Source organism: Durio zibethinus, chromosome 4 (genome assembly GCF_047325235.1).
Source record: "Durio zibethinus cultivar Kanyao isolate XHJ-2024 chromosome 4, ASM4732523v1, whole genome shotgun sequence".
Lineage (NCBI taxonomy): Eukaryota > Viridiplantae > Streptophyta > Magnoliopsida > Malvales > Malvaceae > Durio > Durio zibethinus.
In genome coordinates, this window is record NC_143165.1 from 15,996,067 (window position 1) to 16,015,127 (window position 19,061).

The window sequence follows — 19,061 nt, forward strand, 5'->3', positions numbered from 1 at the left end:
TTTTAAATCCTAATATTTATAATTTTTAAAAAATTTTTCAAACTGTTATCTTTTACCAAAAAAATTTTAGTAGCTAATACCAAATCATGCCAACTAAAAGACATAGTTTCCGATAAATAAGCATCTTCAAAATCACAATAGAAATATTTTGTCAATAATTTCTGTCGAAAATAGTTTTTTTTTAATGGAATTTACATTTTATCCGACCAAAATATTTGTCGATGTGATGACATTGGTTAGTGAAATTGAGGGACAAAAATAAATGGAATTGTATGGAGGATATGAAGGTGGTTGTGACATAATTAAGCTGAAAGGAGCTGTAGTTGTGAAATGAAACGATCACGTGCATGAGCACCAGACGGTTGCAAGAAAGGACAAAAATGGTCAGCAACGATATCAAGACTATTAGAGGAGTTGGCTTGGCAAAATTGTATTTAGTTAGTTAAGAATTATGAGCCGTCAAGTTACTAGAATTCTACTGAACCTTTGTAATTAGCAAAAATAGGAATTTCAGTAGTTTAAATAAGACAGTTTGTAACGCGATGAGATTGATGAATGAAAATATCACAAAATTCTGCTTCTATTCTCTTTATTTCTCTCTAATTCTTTAATCTATTTCTAGTTTCTCATTCTCTGATCTATTTCTTCTATCTTCTTTTTTTTATTAATTTGATTTCATCAGTCACAGTTAATCTATGACAGTCGATAATAATTGCTTTTCTTATAAATAAATTATGCATGACAAAGTAAACTTTGTTAATAACTAATTTTTTTTAAATATTTACATGTAATATATAGATAAAAAAATCATTGAGGCAGCAATTAATAATTTAAATGAATGATATTAATTTCACGTTCCGACCATTAGATTTGGCCTCAAAGGTTCCAAAGTGGTTAATTAATCTTAGTGACGTCAAAGCCTTCAAAAGACCTCTTTACTATTAGATTTAACCTAATATTCTTTGGACCCTTAGGTTGACCCTAATATTTAAATTAAACATTCTTTCAAAAAATATTTAAATTAAAGACTAAAATTGAAGATTTTGTCAATAAGGTCATGACTTAATAGTTCTTAAAATTTTGAAATCTTGAATTTGAGTTTCATCAAGTTTTTGATTTGATAATTTGTGTAGTTATATTGTGTAAAATATTACATTTTATGTATTCATATTATGTTTTACATGAAAATTACATATTACAATTTATGTCGACATAAAAATATGAATTATATATTTTTTATTAAAATCATATATATAGTCACTACTAAAATTTTAAATTGTGTCACCTTTATAATTTTTTTACTTATTGTATTTGTATCGTATCATCATATTATATTTTAGATTGTCAAATCTTCCAAATATGTATTTCATCCAATTTTATGTTGAATTTGTTTAGTTATCATTGGTTAGTTTATTTCTATGATTTAATTTTGTGATGCCTTGTGTAAATGTAATACTTGATTATGATGATAACTTCTCTAATACTTATAGGTCATGTTTGACACATAAGATGATAGATATTATAAAATAATAATCATTTTATGTTATGTATGATTTGTATATAAAAAAAGTGATAGAATTATAAGAAAAATTAATCACCTTTTTGATATAAAATGATTAAATCCTCCCAAAGTGGAGAGGATTATTTTTAATCAATAGGATTCAACTTAGATGTCTTGTTATATCCTTAAATATTATATCAATAATTTAAATTATATAAAACTTTGAGAAATGATAATTTTGATCAATAAATAAATTATCTTATCATAATCTTTACACACATCAAACATAAGATAAGATGATATTATTTAATTTAATCCTATTTATAATATCATCTTATTTTATTCTATTATAATTTTATGTACAAAACAAATCCTGAGATCTCGCACACCCAAAATTTCAAACCATAGACAACATAGTTCAACAAACTTAGATTCACCAATAAATACAACAAATTACGGTCTTTCAACCAACAAGAGTCAGTCACAATACACAGGCACAATAGAAAAAGGCAACAAAAGATTCTATTTCCGTAGACCCAAACCACTTTGAACCGAACCTCCCTGCCATATTGCTTTCCAGCTTAAAGTTATCAACATTGCCCATCTAAACACCACGGGTTATACACTCAGCACCCTCTGACCATCACAAGCCCACTTTCACTCCTATTGCCAACCCTTACCCGCTATGCATCGTCGAGCACAACCATTGTTTGTGCCTAAATATTCAGTGCCTAAAAATAGAGCCATAATACACAAAATTCAACAAAAATCCCACTAAATAACCACATATGATCATCAATATGGAAGCAATCAACAGCAATCATGCAGTATGAGACCAACAAAATAATCACAGAAGCAATTGCACAGCACGGATTAGAAGTTAGCCGTAAAGTTTTATTCTAGGGATTTTTAGGTCTTTAAATAAGTGTTTAGTTAAGTTAGAAAAAAAAAAAAAAAAGGAGGTTATTTGGGTATAAACAGTTGCAGTTGATGGTGGCTCATAACGGTAAGTGGATTTTAAAGAATCTATAAAGGTGGGAGTGAAATATAGAAGAAAGAGAAGTATTTATTACAATTTCAAGACAATCGAAGCAGTGAAAGGTAGTTTTTTTGGAAGTTGAAGTCATGGCTTTAAAGTTAGATCTAGGTTGATCTAAGAGTTTTGTTTTTTTTGGGAAATCTATGTGGATAGAAGGAAAGAGGAGAAATAGAGGAACATTTTAGTGAAATTTGGGAGCAAATAGTGGCCGGTAAGCTAGGTCGTTGGTAGTCAAAGGGGACGGGGTTGAGGTAACCAATTTACGAGTTTTTTGGGTTTAGTGGCGATCTTCATTCATAGTGAAAGGGGAGAGAAAGAAAATGAAGAAAGACAAAGGAAAAGAAAAAAAGAAAGAAAAAGGAAATTTTGACTTTATAGCATATCTCTTTGTAATCGAAGATAACCATTACCATTATTTAGCAAAGGTAATTAAAGATTGAATGTATAAAAGATAATCATCATTCAGCAAAGATAATCTACTTAAAGAATTGATTATTATACCTCTTTGTAAACTGTTAGTTCTCGTGCAGATTTTGATATTTCTACAACATAATTTGTGGGAGAAACCTCAATTGCCTGACATTGATACATAAAGTGGTGAGGCTTTTTGATATTTTGTCTTCTAGGAAGAGATCTTACAATTAATTACCTCAGCTGATAGGTCATAAAATGATCTACAACATTTAATCATCTTCTACTTTGGATGAATTTTCATAAAAGAATATGAAAAACAATAAAAAGTTAGATACAAAATTAGTCACTCGTCAAAGAATTAGGAACTTGAGTAGTTTGTACCTTGAAATTATTCATCCTTCCCACTGACAGACTTACATCCAAAATAGCAACTTTTATTTTTTTTTATTATTTCATTAACTGTATGCTTGAATCCAATCCTTGTCCTCTGCCTTTTGTCATTCTACGTAAGAAGAAAATGGTTTACTTAATTTTGGAATGAACGAAGGATGCTTTTTTTATGTAAATTCTGGTTTTGATTTAATTGACTTGCTTGTCCTTCAAAGAGAACTAATAAATCCAAATCATGTGACATTGCGATCAAATGAAATGCATTTATGAAATTTGAAGATTTGTGTATCTTCATCTTAGCGTTGTGTTCCTGTATGGTATTTAAGGTGCTTATTTGAAGCTATGAGACTCTTATGTTAGTACTAATTTGAGCATTTACCTTAATTGTATCGAAGGCAATGCTAACATCATTTAAGTATATTTTCTCATCATATTCATAGCTATATGAAGGTGTATAATCTGTTTGAAACCATGCATCTTCAATGATTTCTGGAATTGTTTTCCTCTGTAGTAATATAAGGAGAAGTTATTTATTATTTATTTGTTTACAACTTGGAAATCTCTATCTCATTGACTATCTTGGAGTTATACCTTTTCGGGATTTAGATAAAGTATTCGTGCAATCAGCTTGCTTTGACATCTGTAAACCATGCTGGACATGTGTATTGTGCTCCAGATATCTTCATAGAAGTGGAAACATCAGTGTAGGTTAACTTATTGTACCTGATGCAGGTTATGTTTCTATGTGCATATGCACACCTTATTATATAAAACCATAAGATTGCGATCGTCAAATTGTAAATAGCCAGCAAGTAGTTCAAAAATGATGACATCGCTAGATCAATATCCGTAGCTGCCCCATTGTAGCCCTTATTTGCAAGCAGTTGTTCACCAAAAGATGAATCATCAGCCTAATCAGGTAAAGTTGCTTTTTAAAAAACAGTTAGCTTTTCTGTATTTCTATCCATTCTTTTGGTTCTTCTTTTATTTTTCAAAAGTGGTTTCTCTTGTTTTAGATCATTGAATTTGGACAGTTTACAACAATTGAACAAGAAGAGATGTCTCTTACCTCAGGTGCTACATAGCACGGAGAGTCGCATGCTGTAGTTAACATATCTCCAGGCTATAATTTATCAGAATTTTACCCAAATTTCCATGAGAACCATTTGGAATTAATCAGAACAAATGAAAAATTGTTTGAGAAAATGGCAAGGCTTTGTCTACCTTCCTCAAAGCACTCAGTCCAAAATCAATTACTTTCAAGTTTCCTCGACTATCGAAAAGCAAGTTTATGGCTGTGTAGAAAATATACACACAATCTTATTTGGTTTAAATGACTTGTCTGTGAGCATTGGTAATGACAAAGAAAAATTGGCATGTTACGCATACCTTTAAATTTTTGTGATATACTCTTTTTCTATGGCAATGGTCCACTGCATCTAATAATTGCTGGAAAAGTTTTCTTGCCTCTGGTTCACTTAGTTTTTTGGCATAAGACTGGAAAGGAAAGGTAATGAGGATTAGAAATGTAGATTGAAAAGCTTTACATTAAAATTTTATTGAATCCTTGGCGCGGTCTTATTCGGTTTTCTCCATTGAAAGCAATATCATTGTATATGAAGACAATGACATTTTCCTCTTTCAGACCACCCTTTCTTAGGAGTTGATAAGAATAACAAAAATAAACCTGAAACAAATATAAATATCTTAAACCAAAAATACAACCCATCAATCAATAATCAACCAATAAATTCAACATCAGATCCAAAAAATAAAGAAAAACCCTTTAACTTTGTTAACAGATTGGACTCTTTTAAAGTGGAGTGGAAATTAAAAACAGATCATAAATATTTTCAAAAATATGTTAAAGAGAAAAAGTTTAAATTTGAGTAAGAATTTATGTCCTGGTGCCTATAATTCCAATAGCCATTAGATCCTGCAAAACGTATTAAGGTTTGATTCAAAAAATACATAATGAAAAATTTTAAAATTAATAATTATGTCTAAAAGAATGAGAAAGTAAAAAATTGAAAAACTTTATTTTTATAATTCTTTATTGCAAATATAGATTTGCCTGAGAAGTGGAGAAGCTCTGTAACATTTCCAAAGAAAAACCATCATTAGTACAATTCCAACCAAATCTACGGAGAAGACTAAGGTAATCATTGTATAATTTACCCAAGAATGATGATGTTGCTGCAAACTAGAATGGTCCACCATAATCAGGCCTTAAGAGGATCAATCCACCTACGATAAAGTCACAAAAGATCATAGATGATTAAATGACTCCATAAAGCATGCATCCATTTGCATAAAAACACATGAAAGATTCATTCATTGAAAATATTTACCTGGTGTCCTATAGAAGTTTTGTTCTGAAAGATAAGAAAACATAATATGATCGGTCATGTTGGACGATAATCCCAAGGTTTCTTCATAGGGAAATCCAAGATCACGAACCTTTTACTCCTTTCTTTTATTTATATTTTTGGCAAATATGTGACACGTGTCATTTCCAATAACCATGCAATGCCACATGATCTGAAAACCTATTAATATCCTCAATAGTGTAAAAAAAAAAAAAAAAAAAAACCATGTGGGAGGAAGAGGCATTCGAGTTGGGTTGACTCGCTCCACCCTTTTGATTTTTGTTTTACACTTTATATAACTCAAAATTTTTTTTGTTTCATTTCTCCTCCTTAAAAAAAAGAAAAAGATCTTCTGTCTCTTTCAAAAAACAAAGGCTCTCTCTTCCCAGACCCCAGATTCAGCAAACTAGCCACCAATTACTGTCTGCTGGTACCATTTTGCCCGTAAATTTTCACTGCAGACTCATTTCAACCCTTAAATATCATTCCAAATTCTTTAAAAAAAAAAAAAACCACTAGAAGCCAAGATATGATATCAAAACCAAAATTTTTAAGTCCCAAAATCTCGCCCTCGTCTGTCTGATCCTTCTAAGATTTTGGTATGTTGCTACCCTCTTCTCACACTTCGTTTCCATCATTCCTAATCACCCCAAAAATCTGCACAGTCATGAGCTATCATGCACCACCATGGGTTTTGCCACCGCTTGTGACTCAGAAATGAGCTCCCTTTCCTTTTCTTACAAAATATCTCCAAATCATCCAAAAATCCTAAAAACTGAAACCCCTTCCCACTTTCTGTTTTCATTTTTTTTTTGTGTGTTGGCTTTTTCTAGTACTGTTTCTCTTCGTTGGGGATGTGGTTTTTCATGCTTTTTGTATGTGATTTCTTTTTTAACTGTTTTCGACAGCTTCCTTTTTGAGGAATTCACTTTGTTTTAGGGCGGACTGGTTTTGGGTCTGATGGTCGAAGAAAGGGTTGTCTAGGTTCGATAAGGGGCTTGGGATTTTCGGCGGTGATAGGACTGGGCTATGGTTTGAGGGGCTCTGGGTTGAAGGTGATTGAATGGGTTTATTTTAGAATAATTTTTAGTTTTTTTTTTTATTCAAACAAAGTTGGCTTTGTTGTTTGTAAGGAAGAAAAACATTTTATCGATAATCATTTGACATTTACAATCAAGCATCAAAATAATACATTGGCAAATTTTGTAAGGATTGATGGATATGAGATCAAGCTGTTCAAGTTAAATTTTTTTTCTTTTTTATGTTAGAGGCTTATTGAAAATTTGCAAGTACATATATTTACAAATAGTGAGTAAAGATCATTCTCATATAAAAATTGTAAATAGAAGTAATACTAAGTATTAAAATTATAACATCTTAATTTTATTTAGATCAATTGAATCTAATATGCAAGAATTAAATTAAATTACTTAACTAATCAAAACAGAGAGTTAACTTATGCAGAAAACTAAATTAATAAACTTAAATTGAAATTAACATATAATAACTTAAACATCAATTTAACCAAACAAATAAAAATGCAAAGATATAGTTTAAACTCAAAATAGAATGTAACTAACTAAGCTAACCAAAATTAAATACAAATTAAACTTATGTAATTTCACTAGTTGAACCTAAAATAAGCAAAAATTGAATGGAAAACAAGCAACATATTCAAAGTAAACTGAAATTAAATCTGAAACATGCAATTAATATAAATAAAACTTTAAACTTTAAACCTAGCAACCTAGCAACCTATTCAACTAATTAACATGCAAGATTACCAAAATTAACTTACCAACTAATGTAACTTAATTGGATTACTGATTAAACCTAATAGCATGCACCTAAACTAATTAAACTTCTGTAACCCTAGTTAATCCCTAAAACATGTAAATTAAACAAATTAAACTTGAATTGAATTAGAATAAACATAAGAACATACAATAGAATCAAGAAGCAGCAAGTTAAATCAATACCAAACATAAGTGAATAAATGGAAACTACTATGATGAATTTAAATATGCAATTGTGAAATTAACAAGGAACCAAAGGATAAAATTGCATGAATAAAGAATACTTAAGCCTAAAATGCTATTAAGTTGAAACAAGAATCGTGAACATAATTGAATGTAAACAAGAACTAGAAAACTGAATTGAAAAGCTTGAATCTTAATAAACCAAAAAGCAATTGAAATTATCCCAAAAACAAGAAACGAAACAGAAAAACTTAGAAATAAAACTGGAATAATTTGGAAACTTAAAATAAACTTGTATAAACTGAAATTGAACTAAAGAAAAGTTTAAAGAACATAAAAACTTAAAAGAAAGCAAGAAGAAGATGAATAACAATAGAGATTGGTCTATCACACCAACTATACTTTTCCTAATGCCTAAAACTAAGTATTTATAGACAAAGAATTCTAAGGTAGGTTGGATAGTCTTGGACTTTAAAATAGCAAACTTCTTGGTTTGAACAAAGTGAACTTCTTGAATCAAAGAGTCCTTATTGAAGTTAATTTTGATTGAATAGAAGTGGAACTCTTTAAAAAAACTCTTAGACCGAATCTTGGCTTTTAGATGGTAAGTAGCTACTGCCTTTTTCTATTTTTGATGTGTAGCAACTTCTTTAAAAGGCGAAAAGAGAAATTTTTTATTTCTTTAAAGCAAAGAATGATGGTTCGATTTTAATGTTCTTTATACCTTTTAAAAGTTCTTCATATTGTATGATTTTGGACTTCTTCTTTCATGGTGTAATTTGAGTTTTTTTCTTGGAATCTTCTTAGAAAATTATAAAATCCAGTTGTTTCTTATTATGCCACCCTAAGTAGAAATAAATGTAATTCCTAAGTAGGAATAAATGTGATTTGAGCTTCAACCTTTATATATTCATGCAATTTCTACCCTAAGTAAGAATAAATGCAATCAAGTATAAATAGGAATTTCAAATCAAGGTAGGAAAACCAAGGGCTACTTGGTCTTTTTCAATGTGAGCAAAATTACCAAGCCATCATGTCACATAAACCTTTAAGTCATCTCTTTTGGCCAATAAGAAAAAAATTTACTGTCACGTCATCCATTAGTAATCTCATGCATGTGTGCCTATATAAGCTATCGTGGATTTGCATTCAACTTGAAATTACAAATCTACCCACATCATGGCCGAACATGCCTTACTTGATTCTTACATGAATTTTTTGAATTTTTTTACCAAGATTAAACAAGACTAACTCTTTTAACTTGGGCAGAATAGATCTTACACACTTTTTATTTCAAGATTTTCAAGAATTCTAATAACTTCAAAAACATACCAAGAACAGTCAAATATTCATTCCAATGTATTAAGAATCATAAAAAACTCATCAAAAACTATCAAGGTTTTTCAAGATTCTTCAAGATTATTCAAGATTCAATCTTTCTTTAAAGATTTCTTACAAAACAGAAAATTAAGCCCATTAAGAGTAAAAAGATCATTATTTCATTAAAAACTAAGCAAAAGTAACTCATTTAAGCACAAAAAACAAGTCTAAATAACTCTATGTTATACAGTTATCTAAGGCATATATGTTACCTTTAAATTCTTTTTCTAATTGTGTTTATGGTCTATATTTTTTTGTTATCTATGTTAGAGGCATATATGGATGACTTGTTATGAGGGTTGAGAAACCATGAAATTGAGGCAGTGCTTCTGGATATGGCATAAGGTGCTTGAAACTATGATTGAGTATTTAATTTGTTGTGTGTTTCTCTTCTGCCACATTTTTACTAACCAGTTGTTTTGATGTTTTAAATTTGTAAAATTCAAGTTTTAGTTCTTATTGAATTTTTAAAAAGTACATGTTTAATTATTATACACTTTATTATTTGCCAACATTTATTTATTTAATGCGACTTTAAATGGTTGGTCAATACTTTATGAAACTTAAAAGTTATATGTTAGTCTAGAGACTATTGGAAGTATTTATTTATTGAAAGAACGTATGATTGCTAGAAAGGTTTTCAATATGTTAAAGTAATTGTTGGTATTTACCCTTCAAGTCGAATCATATTTTGGCTAAGACATTGTCATATTTGGAGTACTTTGATATTTGATATCTTATAAAGGTCTTATTTTTTTATCATTGAGTTTTTGTACATATATTTCAATGTTAAAGCTTATGTGATAAATTCCTCGGAATAAAACTTAAGCTTTGCAAGGGAATTATAATGAGATTGTAATTATAAGATCATTATTACATAAAAGCTATATGTTCCAAAATTTTTCGTAATTGATGTTTTATCAATAATAGGACATTAACAAAAATTGTTAAGACTAACACATGGTTATACTTTGCTTATGAAACAAGCAATCGTTCTCATAGGTTAAAATTTGGATAAACTAAAGCTGACATGTAGTTGCTTATTACAAGAACAAAATCACTGAATATTACCTAATATGAGAATGCTATATGGCAGTCTGCATAGTATCTATAGCTACATTCTAATGTGATATTGTATAAGTGATCCTTTGACTTGAGATTACTTATGATCTTAGATGATGAATATTATACTTTGACTTTACTTATGTGAACTAACCAAGAATGCTCCAATCGAGTATTGTTAAGTATAACATTAAGCATATGAAAATGTATGAAGTAATCAAGATGGGATTCATCACCTTGTGTGATCAAGAGAGTATCTCAACTAGTCTCGATTGAATTAACTTGAAAAATCTTTGACTAAAGTGAAATAAAAGTTTAGAATTATTCTAAAGCTTATTTGTGACATAGTTGAACAAGATTGAGTAGACATTAAACCATACTTAATGTTTAAACTGAGATACTATGTGATGAAAGTATATTAATTATACACTAAGACCATTCGTAGAGAGGTTGTCAAGCCTTATTGACTTTTTTTTAGCAATTAAGAGTCATGCCAATGAAGTTAGAGTTAATCATAATCTATAAACATAAGATTGGCTAGTTAAAGAATTGGTGATGAAAACAAAAAGTTTGTTTCATCTATAGCTGAATACTAAGGAATACAATTTTTGTGTTTATTGCAACGTGCTAAAAAACCTTGTTAGCCTTAAATTGATGAAGTTTTTGAATTGACAAAACAAAAATTTTTCAAACTTGAATCAAATTCTTTTAATCTTAAATTAAACATTTTTCTAGCTTTCTATCTTGCCAAAATTCATTTAGGAACTAAAACAAAATAGATTCTAGAAATAAAATGGGTTAAGACATGTTTTGAATAAAAGGGATTGATCCCCTAAAGGGAAAGATTGATCTCTTTCCTTACCTGATCGATCTCCTGACCAAAAGGATTGATCTATTTTTCTTCCAATAGCCAAACTTGTGCAAATTTATTAAGAACCAATCGATCCCCTCTTGTAAAGATCAATTAGTTAGGGTTTGAAACATAACCGATCGATCCCCCTTAAAAGGATCGATCTATTTTTTATACAAAATGCAAAGATGGATCAAAAATCAACAAAATGGATCGATCTTCCCACATAGGGGATTAATCACCTAAGCATTGGATCGATCAGGTATGCTATCCGATCGATTAGGTAAGTGTTTCATGCATAAACATTGGCTTTTCTATCACTGACCTAATCAATCCCCTACATAAGGGATCGATTCTCTAATGCTCAAAAAGCCCTAACAACTATTTTCTTGTTTGAAATTTTATAGGTTTGAAGCATTAAATGTAAGCAATGGGTATCTCATCCTTTTTACATATAAATAAAGGCTTCCACTGCAAATCAAGAGCATGAAAAGTCAAGAGAACTTATTGCCTTCACCAAACATCTTCTTCAAGCATTTAAATTAGTTCAAAGAGAGAAAAATGAAGAAAATCCCTTGTTGTATCAATTTTTCTCTTAATCCTCTTATCAATATTGTTTTGTACTTCAAGTTAGCAAGCACCCAACCTTAGAGAGGTTCTTTAAGCTTGCAAAACACTTTAGAAACTTTGTAGAGGTTCTTTAAGCTTGCAAAACACTTTAGAAACTTTGTATTGTGAGATTGTAAGCTTAAGGGGGAGGATAACCCTTAAGAGTTTGTGGTGTTGATAGCGTAAACTTTAAAAAGCTAGGTTATAACTTTCAACACATAGTGAATTGAACTCCTTAGCAAGTGAGGTTAATGGAAAGGACATAGGATCCTAAAGGAAAGACTGAACCTCTATAAATCTTGGTGTCTAATTCTCTATCTTTATCTCTTATTTTTAAGATTGTTAGTTTATTTTCATTTATTGTGTTCATTTGTTTAGAAAAATTGTTTTGTAGAATTTATGCTTATTAGGTATTAATTTTTGAAAATTTTATTATCAACCAATTCACCTTCTCTTGGTTTATTTCAAGTCTTTGAACTAACAAACCTAATGGGTCACACAAAATAGGATAAATGTGAAAGATTAAAATTGTGATAAATTAAGTTAGACTTAATTTGATTTTAGTATGACCAAAAATAGAAAAAATAAAAATAAGAGAAAGAGTTTCCCTTGTTTAGTACATTCGGCTAGCATAGGGTTAATTATGGATATTTGAATGCCAAGCATTAAACCTAATGTGACTGAATGCTTCTCTTATAAAAGAAACATTAAGCCACCCCCTCTTGTAACCAAGGAAGTATCTACAAAGAAACAAGAAAAACTAAGAGAAAATGTTTCACTCAAGAAAATATAGGAGGTCTTACAAACGCTTACTAGCTAGAGTGTGGCTTTGAGTTCTACCAAAGCTTAGAGAAAGTTCTTTCATAAGAGTTCATGTATACACCATTAGAGCCTAAACATTTGGGCAGTTTCTTGGCTTGGAATGTATATGGAAGGTCACCAAATTGAACCAAGGGATTTTCAACATTCAAGGTAACACCCATAGCCGAAACCATGCATGCTAGTATATAAATGCTGTTGTATAATCTTATTGATTGATCTTAGCTTTAGGGAATTAAAATTTTAAAAATTTCACTACTTTTACTCTGTATAATGATGCATAATTCTCCACAAGTGGTATTAGAGCCTTGTCAATGTAGATTATACAAATTAGAAGTTTGTTTGGTTGTTCATGATATCAAAACTGTTTTGATTGCAATCTATTATTGTGATATAGAGGTAGAAAAATTAATTTTTTTTTGCATGTTTTGATTGAATTCTTTTATAATATCAAAGCATTATGTCTTAGGATGATGGGGTTTAAATTTTATGATTTATGGATATCGTTTGCATACTCAATGAATTTTTTGTTTGCAGTTTGTCCATATTAGGAAAATTCTGCTATTGTAATATTACGAAAATTGTTTCTCAATATAGGGTAATTATTTGGCTATAAAATTTTATAAGATGAAAGTCAACATATTGATGACCATTGTGTAAAACTTTCATAATTTTTTGAGTTTATTTTGTCATTCAAAAGTTGATAACAAGTTCAATACAAAAATCTGCTAGTAACAACTAGGCGCGTAAAATATGCATATGATGTGTGGTTGCCCTAATATGATTATGGTAATTAGTTTTCTTGATACAGCTGGTATTCTTAAAAGTTAAGAGACTTTAAAAACTGGCTCACTAATATTTTAATGAAAATCTAATTGGTAATCAATATTGGGAATTTAGGAAAGTTGTTCACTAAGATTTCTAGATTTACTTACTTTACTTGATCACAAAGTTTAGTGGATTGCTTTTATAAAAGTCAAAGTAATTGTTACTTGTGATTCAAAAATTATGACCAAAGGCATAAGAAAACATGGAAAATAATTTAAAACTCTTAGATAATGGCTAGTAGGGGCAGTATAGCAAAAGATGGCCGAAACTACCTAATTTCCATAAAAAGTACCCTAGCTACAACTTGTTTTCCTTCTTTGATAGGTTTTTGGCCAAGCCCTAGATTGGTGTTATTTCTTATTGAATTTCAATTCTTAAATAGTTTAGGTTTGAGAAATAAGATTTCCTATAATATACAAATTGAATTGGACTTTCTAAATTGTTTATAATTTCTAATTAACAAGAAACTATTTCACTACAACACCTAGTTGGACTAGGAAAATCCCAATGCATGTAATTTGAATTGATTTTAATTTATTAGCATTCCTAAATGGTTTAGAGTGATGTCAACCATGTTACATTAAAATTCAAATAAAATTATAATTCATTAATTATTTTGGAAATTATGGTTGCAAATTACATGTTCCTAAGATAATAGTTAGACATATTCGGCCATGCTAGCTAAACATGTCTATACCTTGCATCACATTGAGTTGGATTGATGATTGATATATGATATTGATATTGATTCAAAGAATAGATGTGCAAGATCATGAATTTGAATAAAATATGATGATTATTGTAGTATGCATGTTAGTTATTAGATAAAAATCATGTATACTATATTGATTTATTTTTATACATGCAAAAATTTATATGTGATAAATGCCATGCATAATTGTAAGATGCATGACAAGATTACATGCATTGGATATACAATGAATTCTTATGCATGCTTGATGAGACTTATGATGAATAAAAAATCCCTCATGAAAAATATTAAGTCTTGATGCCTTCCATTAGCATAAACAACTAAACTTTCTGCTAGTGGGGCTTGTTGAGATAAAACTCAAAAAACTCATTATTCAAAATAAAGATGTGTTATGGTTAATGGGTCATACTTAACTATTATTGTATTGTTTGGATGCAAAAAACTTGATCATATAATGATAGAGGCAATTATTGGGTGAATCACATAAGATGTGATTAGACAAGGAGTTGTCACCCAATTGATGTAGGAGTCACATAGAAATGTGATTGGTAAGCAAGTTGTCTATCTAATTTACTTATCATAGCTTGTTGAGATAAACCTCAAGGTTATGATAAACTAAATGAGATCCTAGCCCACTAGAAAAATATGATTTTTTTGAATTGATAGTAAGGGCTATTGATTTGATTAAAATAGTAGAAATGACCAATATATAGATTTGGACCTTATTTATATTGGTATTGAACAATATGATTGATACTTGTTCATATTTTGTAGATTGTAAAATGAGTAATAATTTGTTGTTTCATAGCATACTTGATGCTAACAAGCTTATAAGGCCTAACTTTAATGTTTGATACTGTAATTTGAAGCTTGTCCTAGGGCAAGAGAAAATGCTTTATGTTCTTGATGAACTAGTTTTATTAAAACTAGATGTTAGTGCTGATAATGCAGCTGATAATGCAATGTGATACATTTATAAAACCCACAAAGACCATACTAATCAAGCCTCGTGTATCGTGGTGGCTAGCATGACCTCTGAGTTACAAAGGCAACATGAGAATATGGATGCTTTGATAATCATTTTGCACCTTAAAGAATTGTTTGACAAATAAGGGCGGACTGAGAGATTTAAGACCTCTAAGGGATTGTTTTAAATAGTGATGTCTGAGAGCACTTCAGTTAAAGTGCATTATCTCAGGATGATCAATTAGATTGAAAAACTTGGATAATTAGGACTTGTGATGGATCATGAATTAAGTGTTGACTTGATATTGTCATCTTTTCCTAGTAGCTTTTTTCAATTTGTAATGAATTTTAATATGCATAAAATGGGAGTAATATTACCGCAATTGATGAATATGCTTGACACTACTAAAAAATCCACTAAGAATCAAATGCTTAAGGCTCTTTTAGTTTCTTCACCTAAGGCCAAAAAGAAGAAAAGTAAGAAGATTGATAAAAAAAAAAGGGGGATGCAAGTAAGGCTATCAAGCCTGCTAGCAACATTAAGAAGGACAAAGGTGCATGTCACCATTATGGTAAAAAAGATCATTGGAAAAAGAATTGTAAGGTCTACTTGGCAAGCTTGAAGGAGAAGAAGTCTAAAAAGACTTCTACTTCAAGTATGTTTATGATTAAAATCAATCTATCTCTTCTTGATACATCTTCTTGGATATTGGATATTGGATGTGGCTCTCAATTATGTAATGACATATAGGGATTACAGAAAAGTAAAGGCCTATAGAAGGGAGAAGTGCCTTATAGAAAGGAAATGTGTCCTTACATGTTAGAAATGGTGCAAATGTTGTTGCCTATGCCTTAGGGACTTATTATTTACCTTTATCTTCTAGTTTAGTTTTATAACTAAAGGATTGTTATTATGTTCCCGTTATAACTTGAAATATCATTTCAATTTCTTATTTAAGTATGAATGATAGATACTTATTTAATATTAAAGGTAAATATTATTCTTTTTATTTAAATAATATGTTTTATGGCATGGGAATGTATGATAATGGCTTATACGTTCTTAAATTAAACAATGATATTCTCAATATAAATGTCAAGAAGGCTAAACTAGATAAACTAAATCAATCTTACTTATGGTATTCCAGGCTCGGTCACATCAATGAAACAAGAATTATAAAATTACATAAACAAAGATACTTTAATCCTTTTGATTATGAATCATATGGAACTTGTGAATCATGTTTGCTTGGAAAAATGACCTAAGCACTTTTTACTAGAAAAGGTGAAAAAGCCAATATGGTTATTGGACTAATACATTTAGATGTATATGGCCTAATGAACACAAATACTAGATAAGTATATTCCTATTTCATTACATTCACTAATGGTCATACAACATATGGTTATGTATATTTAATGAAACATAAGCTTGAATCTTTCAAAAAGTTCAAAGAATTTATAATAGAGGTTGAAAAGAAAATTGGTAAAAGTACCATGACACTTAGATCTGATTAAGGTGATGAAACTTAAGCCATGATTTTTTAGGTAATCTAAAAGAGAATGAGATTCTCTCATAATGGACTCCACCAGGAACACCAACAACACAATGAAGTTTTTGAAAAGAAAAATAAAACATTATTAGACATGGTTCAATCTATGATGAACAATTCAAAAATTTCTATATCCTTATGGGGTTAAGCACTTGAAATAACCACTTATCTTTTAAATATAGTTCCATTTAAATCCATTGAAAAAACACTATATGAGATGTGGAAAAGTAAAAGACCTAACTTGTCACACATAAGGATTTAGGGATATGATGCTTATGTGAAGCATACACAAATTGACAAGCTTGGAGCTAGATTGGTTAAGTGTAAATTTGTGAGATATCCAAAGGAAACTATTGGATATTGTTTTTGCAATTTTGAGTAACCAAAGGTGTTTGCTTTTAGACATGCTATCTTCTTGGAAAAAAAAGTTTATCCTTAAAGAAAATAGTGAGAATAAAGTAAACTTGAAAAAGTTCAAAAAACACAAATTAACATAAAGATGGAACTTGAGCCAATGGCTAAGGCATCAGATACATAGCGAAAAGCTTAAAGTACACAAAAACTTTGTAGGTCAAGTAAAACTTGTAAAGCTTCTAAAAGATATGGATTTCTTATGGACAAGGATGAATTAATCATAGATGATGATTTTATTACCTATTAAGAAGCAATGTTGGATATTGATTCTAAGAAATGGCATGAAGCCATGAAATTCGAAATGGAATCCATGTATGTAAACCAAGTATAGACTTGGTGGAACCATCTAAAGGGATAAAACCCATAAGGTACAAGTGGGTTTCTAAGAAAAAAACCAATATGGATGGCAATGTACAAACATGCAAAGCCAGGCTAGTTGCAAAAGGTTAAAATAAAAAATAAAAAGTTGATTTTGATGAAATTTTTTCACCAGTAGCCATGTTAAAATGCATTAAGATTTTGCTTGCTATTACTACATACCATGACTATGAGATATGGCAAATGGGTATTAAAATAATATTTCTTAATGGGAATTTATAAGAGGATGTGTACATGATACAACCCGAAGGTTTTGAATAAAAAAATAATACCGATATGTTGTGTAAACTTACAAGGTCTATCTATGGACTTAAACAAGTATCAAGGAGTTAGAATATACATTTCAATGAAGTAATTATAGAATTTGAATTAATAAAAAACTAGATGAACCTTGTGTATACAAGAAGACAAGTGGAAGTGTAATTATATACATAGTGTTACATATGGATGACATATTACTTATAGGAAATGATATACCCATACTATAATTACCAAGATTTGGTTGTCAAAGAACTTCTTCATGAAAGATTTGAGAAAAGCAACATATGTATTGGGCATAAAGATCTACAAAGATAAATCAAAGAGTTTGTTTGATCTTTCACAATTTGGATATATAGACAAAGTGTTAAAAGGGTTTAGCATAAAAGAATCCAAAAGAGAATTCTTGCCAGTATAGCATGGCATAAATCTTTCCAATGACATATGTCCTAAAACACAAATTAAGAAAGATAGCAAGAATAAGGTTTTATATCTTTTGGCAATTAGATCCATTATGTATGCAATGCTATGCATAAAGCCTGATATTTCATGTGCTTTAAGTATAACAAGTAGACATCAACCAAATCTATGTAAATGTCATTGGAAGGCTGTGAAAACAATCTTTAAGTATTTAAGAAGAACTAAGGATATGTTTTTTGTCTATGGTGGAACCAAACTCCTTATTAAGGGCTGCTGTGATGTAAGGTTTCAATCCAATGAAAATGATAATAAGTCTCAAAGTGGTAAGGTTTTTACTCTAAATGGTGGAGCAATGAGTTGAAAAAGTTTCAAATAGAGTACAACTGCATACTTTCCAATCGAAGCTGAATACATTTTTGCAACTGATGCTGGAAAAAAAGTCATTTGGATCAAAAAGTTCATAATTAAACTAAGGTTGTTTCTAGCATTGTTGATCCGATAATAGCCTATTATGACAACAATGGAGCTATTGCTCAAGCCAAGGAACCAAGGTCTTGTCAAAGATCCAAACATGTATTGAAGAGAAAGGATCTCATTAGAGTTTTGTTTCTAGAGGTGATGTTAAAATTGAATGAGTACTCATTAAGGATAACATTACTAATCCTTTTACTAAAGCTATGTTCCAATAGAAACATGATAAACATATAGTCAAATATGGTATTAGATACATGAATGATTGGCTTTAGTGTAAGTGAAAAATTGTTAGTATTTGCCCTTCAAACTGAATCATATTTTGGTTAAGGCATTATTATATTTATAGTACTTTGATATTAGATATCTTATAAATGTCTTATTTCTTTATCATTAAGCTTCTGTACATATATTTCAAAGTTGATACTTATGTGATAAAGGCCTCAAAATATAAATAAAACTTTGCAAAGAAATTACAATGAGATTGCAATTATAAGATCATCATTGCATAATAGTTATATGTTTCAGAATTATTCCTAGGTGATGCTTTCTTAATAAGAAGACATTGACAAAAGCTGTTGAGACTAGCACTTAGTTATGCTTTTACTCATGAAGCAAGTAATTGATCTTATTGGTTTAAGTTTGGATA

General features: G+C 29.8%; 1 long non-coding RNA gene and 1 pseudogene across 1 annotated transcript; both read right to left on the reverse strand.

Annotated features, from left to right (window-relative positions):
* Nucleotides 1–1,982: 1,982 nt before the first annotated feature.
* Nucleotides 1,983–4,892, reverse strand: LOC111288950 (CBL-interacting serine/threonine-protein kinase 21-like; annotated as a pseudogene).
* A 224-nt stretch (nucleotides 4,893–5,116) lies between these two features.
* LOC111287949 (uncharacterized) lies at nucleotides 5,117–6,151 on the reverse strand. Its single transcript, XR_002690040.2, has 3 exons — nucleotides 5,696–6,151; nucleotides 5,523–5,591; nucleotides 5,117–5,436 (listed from the first exon to the last, which is right to left on the reverse strand). It is a non-coding gene; the product is annotated as an uncharacterized LOC111287949 (long non-coding RNA).
* Between the last annotated feature and the right edge of the window lie 12,910 nt (nucleotides 6,152–19,061).